At 43.0% G+C, this 5,853-nt stretch overlaps 1 pseudogene; it reads right to left on the bottom strand.

Moving 5' to 3' along the window:
• Positions 1-2,840: 2,840 nt before the first annotated feature.
• On the bottom strand, positions 2,841-4,694 carry LOC133770568 (mothers against decapentaplegic homolog 5-like; annotated as a pseudogene).
• Between the last annotated feature and the right edge of the window lie 1,159 nt (positions 4,695-5,853).

The following is a 5,853-nucleotide window of genomic DNA, read 5'->3' as shown; positions in this document are numbered from 1 at the left end:
GAGTTCCTGGTTCCTAATTTGTGCCTGGTCAAGCCCCAGCTGTTATAGGCATTCGGGGAGTGAGCCAATGGATGGAACATCTCTCTCTCTGTCTCTCCTCACTCCTCTCTGTCACTGTGACTTTTGGATAAATAAATCTAAACAACAACAACAACAACAACAAAAAAAGGCACCTGTAATTTTCAGAGATGTTCATTCGCCAGGATTTCACTTTTTTTTTCCTAGCAAGTTTTATTTCCTACCCACAGACACATGGGCATTCTTAGTGACTGTTAAGCAACTAAAGTGAATAAACTTTTCATTTAAAATCCTCAGGAGTGGGGCTGACAATTTTAATATCTACAAAAGGTATATCCTTTCCCAGGAAACTCTTGACAGCTAACAGCTTCAACACTGTCATTCATGAAACAACTCCTTAGGAAAAAAAAAAAAAAAAAAAAGACCAGTCACATAAAATCCTGCTAACTCCAAAAGCTGTGACATTATGGTCACAAATAAAAACAATTTTTAATTAACTCTCACTTGAAAACATCAGTAAAACCATGCAATAGATTCTCCTAGTTTACCACTGAAACCTGCTAAAGTTGTTTACATATATCTGTCATTTTCAACTTGAGTGATTTTTTTTCCCCAGAAATTTGTTTCAAAGATTGTGCCACGCACCTGACAGGTGAGAGAATGGTGAAAACACCCGAGCAAATGGCTCTCCAATGTGGCTGCCACTGCTTTGGGAGACCGAGGACGAATGTCTCGTGACACTGGTGCTAAGGCTCAGGTGACTGTCACAAAGTGGTCCTGTCACCCAGCAAGCATGGTGAGCTGGGACACAAATGGCTCTTCATGTAAAAAAATGCAAACCACCCACAGGCTGCACTTGGAAAAACAATAAATAATGGCACAAGAGACAAAAGAAATCACATAATCCTTTCCTTAAAAGATGTACTTTTTTTGGCCGGCGCCGCGGCTCACTAGGCTAATCCTCTGCCTGCAGTGCCGGCATGCCGGGTTCTAGTCCCGGTCGGGGCACCAGATTCTGTCCCAGTTGCCCCTCTTCCAGTCCAGCTCTCTGCTGTGGCCTGGGAGTGCAGTGGAGGATGGCCCAAGTGCTTGGGCCCTGTACCCGCATGGGAGACCAGGAGGAAGCACCTGGCTCCTGGCTTCGAATCAGCACAGTATGTTGGCCGCAGTGGCCATTGGGGGGTGAACCAACGGCAAAGGAAGACCTTTCTCTCTGTCTCTCTCTCTCTCTCACTGTCCACTCTGCCTGTCAAAAAAAAAAAAAAAAAAAAGACGTACTTTTTTTCCATCAAAGCAGAAATAGTAAAGTAGAAAGTCAAACCAAACTAATAGTTTAAACAGAATGACAACATGGCTCCATACACTTTCAAAAGGCACCAGAAAACAAAACTTCTTGTGTTGGGTAAATTAGGTCATCTTTTTTCCCAAAATAATGTCTTCATTCTCTTGCCATACTAACTGTCCATTTAACTGCTCCCTAGAAAAAGTGGTTAAAAGTCTTTGACATTTTAGAGTTTTCATGTATTTCCTCTTTGAAGATTATACTTTGGGAGTCTAGCATTCAACAGGTACTGAAAACAATGGAAGCAAACAAGACACTGATGGTGAGAGAACCGTCTATACTCTTTTAGCGAATATTCTAAAAATCAGCTCTGCCAACACTCACTGCTGATTCATGTGTGCACCTGACCAGAAGCCTAATCCTGAGGTCCACCCTGAAGGGCCTCCATGGCTACTAGAGTGCAGAGGTCTACATGAGCTGACTGATAGAAGAGCAATGGCATTAAGTGTGTGATTTCCCAACATTAATAACACCCACAAAATCACAGAGAATTAAAAAGGCACCTGAAGTTGGAACTACGGAATAACAGTCTTATAACACAGGTTGAAAATTAAACAAAAAAAAAAAGTGTAACTCCCTACAACTGTGGTCTAAAAATTGCAGTGTTTATTAATACAAAAACGGTAACCACAGAAGTAAGGCAAACTAAGTCCAATTCACTTGAGTGTGTTCTACCAAAGATTACACTAAGAACTGCCACCCATCAAAGTGCAAAACAAAAGATTAATGCATGTAAAAATTAGAGTTCTTGCAACATTGGCCAAAAAGCAGCAAATCCGGCTGACTAAGGCCATGCACGCACTGTCACTGGCTATAAAGTAGTATTTATGGCAGATTATGAGTAAATGACATATACTGGAGATCAGTTATTTGCAATATTATTTTTTAAAGGGAAATGTTTTACAAAAGTGTATAGCATCAAGTTACATTACACTGACAAACATTTAGCTCTATTAAAGGTAGATTTTATGATGTCATCTAGAAAACTATCCCTGTGCTTTTATTGAGCACTGCCTATTGAGAAGTGTACAGTGTTCCTTCAAATCAAACATTGCATTCCTATAGTTCTTTTTAAGCCCCTATCTTTTGCTTTTGCAAAACAATGAACTGTACTTTTTTTTTAAAGATGGTGGAACAAAAATGGGGAGGGAAGACTTACTTTTCATCATACCCTAGTTGAATGTTTCACCATGTGATTCTTTTTATAAACTTTACAAACAAGAAAATTGTTGGGACAATAAAGCAAAAGCAAGTTCCAGTTTAGCATCAAGGCAAACTTCTGACCTGGGGAATAATACTCTGCATCTTTCACAACACCTTTGAGAGTTTATCACAAGAACATGAATACAAACATAGATTCATCACAGAATACAAGTGTATTGGTCACCATTATGTAGAAAAAAATAAGCTGCAATATCTGTTTTCCATGTATGCTCACAGTAACTGTACTGAAAGATTCTCTAACATTAAAACAAGTCCACTAATAATGTAATTGAAAAGAATACTTCTGCACTATGAAACAGGAAGATGTGGGGTTCAGAGGGGAGCCCATCTGAGTACGGATTTTATCCAGCCATGGAAGAGGCCCAGGAAGGTGAATCTCAATCCAACATGGGGTACTGGTGACATCGTGCTGGTGATATTCTGCTCCCCAGACCTTGACAAACTCATTCGAATGGTGCACGTTTTGGTGAGCTTGTACACTACCTCAAACCCAGGATTGACAGATGGGCCAGAAGCTGAGCAAACTCTTGACTGTTAAAAATGTTGAGGCTGCAGCTGCTAGGAATCTCACAGAGAGTGGTGGGCTGAAAGCTGTGATACAAGTTGCAGTTCCTACTCTGTACAAACATACTGCTGTCACGGAGACATTTCACATACACCTCCCTGCCAACACAGTACAGGCAAACACCTTTTCCAATGTGTCGCCTAGCGTTTTCAATTGTCAAATTATGATTCACATTTGACAATAACCCCAAACAGAATCTACTTTTGTTATTGGAAGGGTCTGTGAATCCATCTAATTACACACTAGTAGAAGATGCATGAAAAGCTTCCCCAACACAATTGTTCAACTCATAGTAGACAACTGAACACCAGTGTTTGGGCTCCTCATAGGCAACAGGCTGAACATCTCTGCTGGGTAGACTGGGCATAATCTGAGGAATCATACTACTGCTTGTGTCCATCAGCTGTTGTGGTGGACCGGTCATGCCAAGATGGCCGCTGACGACAGAAACTGCCTGGCAACAGGCTGTGATTGGATGGCATCGGAAACCACATGACAACAGAGGAAACCACATGACAACAGAGCCTGACTGACGGCAGTCTGTGATTGGATGGTTTCAGAAACTGCCTGGCAACAAGAGCCTGACTGGCAACAGGCTGTGATTGGATGGCTTTGGAAACTCTCTGGCAACAGGCTGTGATTGGTTGGGGCATAGACCTTGACCGGACTGGCTGGTCTTGACTATATAAGCTGTTGTACTAACTGAAATAAACCAGTCTGCGGGCTGATTTTCTCAAGCCTGCTTTCACCCGACTCCCGGAGTCTGTGTGTTGACTCCGCGCCTCTTGCCCCCACCACGCTCCTCCTCTCAGAAAGGAACCCACTGCAACATTGTTGAGAAATCAACGGCAACAGACTGTGAATTGCCTTGTGCCATCTGATCAGGAGGAGGTGTATCAGCTGGGAGCTGAAAGCGACTTCCCGGTCCAGAACGTGCCAGGAATTGGAGAGTGTGCAGATAACAGAGGAAGGCGGATGGGGCTGTTTGAAGATAATGGGAAAGGAGTGTTGCCAGACTGCTGGAGAGATTCTGGAAACGTGGCACTCTGCAGCACGTGTGGTTCATTACCACTCAGGTCCCAAAACTGAACCGGAAGGCTGTGCTGGGGATCCAAATCATAATGACGAGGCACTAAGACTGGAGGCAAGTCTGGACTCTCCACTCTTACAGCGGTATGGGTTGATACGAACTTCTTTTTGGTCGGATCCAAAAGGAAATTCACAGATATCCTTTAGCTTATGGTGACTCTGCAAATCGGGCCAGCGCCAAACACAGCAACGTATAACGTGGGGTCAGCCTGTTCTGTGACAAACCCGCAGGCGTCCATGCGAAGGTCTGGGAAGAGTGACGCATTGGCTCCGCTGTCCTGGGCAGCTCAAGGCTTTCTCCAGTTCCTCCATGGCACCCTTTTTCTTTTTTTTTAGCTTTTTCACCAAAGCACCAACTGCCTTTTCTGCTCATTTCTCCTCATCACCTTGCTTCCAGCCCAACAATCACTTTACCGCTGGGCTAGTGAAAGAAAAGAAGCTGGCCATCAACGTCATGTGATACAAACCTTCAGACCTCCCTGTGGTCAGTCCGTGGCTACTCAAGAACAGACCGCGGGGGAAAGTCCTATACAGATCCTAAGCCGAAGTTCCCCTTAAGCAGGGAAGAGTGGCATTTCTCTCCACAAGTGCCATATGTTGCTGTCATTGGTTCAAGTCTCACGGGCCGGCTGGGAGCGCTCTCCCCGCGCCGCGGCTGCGCCTCCCCTCGCTGCAACTTTATTAGCAGCCTGGTCCCTGGACACGCGTGTGGCGCCCACTCGCCCACGACCCCACCATATGGTTCTGAAGTTTATCTATAAAGAAAGTTTCAAAAATGAGAGGTGTCAAATCCTTACAAATGGTAAACCATACTGTAAAATTACAATCCGGAAAATACCATGATATATAATATTTTAAATGTACATGTTAGTATACGTCTAAGAGCCAAATATACGGAGATAGTTTCATTAATTTAACCGGGAAAAGAGTGAAGTTGTTCAGAAACTTATTTTTGAAAAAAAAAAAATTTCTAGGTTCTGAGGTCATACCAAATAACCCAGAGATGTGTAAAACACAGGTGCAAAATTGAAACTGCAAAAGAAAATGAATGTTCATAATTGTTTTATTCCTCTGTACAGGATTTTCTATATGTTGAAACAATGGAAAGACTCACTAAGGAGAAAAATGCCACTCTTAGGATCATTGGTTACTATCCTCACTCTGTCTTTTATGACCTTGTCTAAATATGATCAGAGTCGGCAAACTTGGAAGGCTTCCATAGCCTTGGCAACTCATGACGACAGCCTAGGGTGGTTACTGGCATCATAAACTAGAGTGTCAATTTGTTGGGTCAACAACAGGAGCCACTGTGCACTTGCTCCTCATGTGGGATCTCTGTCCTTAATGTGCTGTACATTGTGATTTAATGCTATAACTAGTACTCAAACAGTATGTTTCACTTTGTGTTTCTATGTGGGTGCAAACTGTTGAAATCTTTATACTAAATTGATTTTCTGTATATAAAGAGAATTGAAAATGAATCTTGATGCAAATGGAAGGGGAGAGGGAGCGGGAGAGGGGAGGGTTGCGGGTGGGAGGGAAGTTATGGGGGGGGGAGCCATTGTAATCCATAAGCTGTACACTGGAAATTTATATTCATTAAATAAAAGTTTAA

The sequence above is a fragment of the Lepus europaeus genome, chromosome 11 (assembly GCF_033115175.1).
Source record: "Lepus europaeus isolate LE1 chromosome 11, mLepTim1.pri, whole genome shotgun sequence".
Classification (NCBI taxonomy): domain Eukaryota; kingdom Metazoa; phylum Chordata; class Mammalia; order Lagomorpha; family Leporidae; genus Lepus; species Lepus europaeus.
Note: the sequence above shows the minus strand (reverse complement) of the source record. Positions and strands in the feature narration are given on the sequence as shown.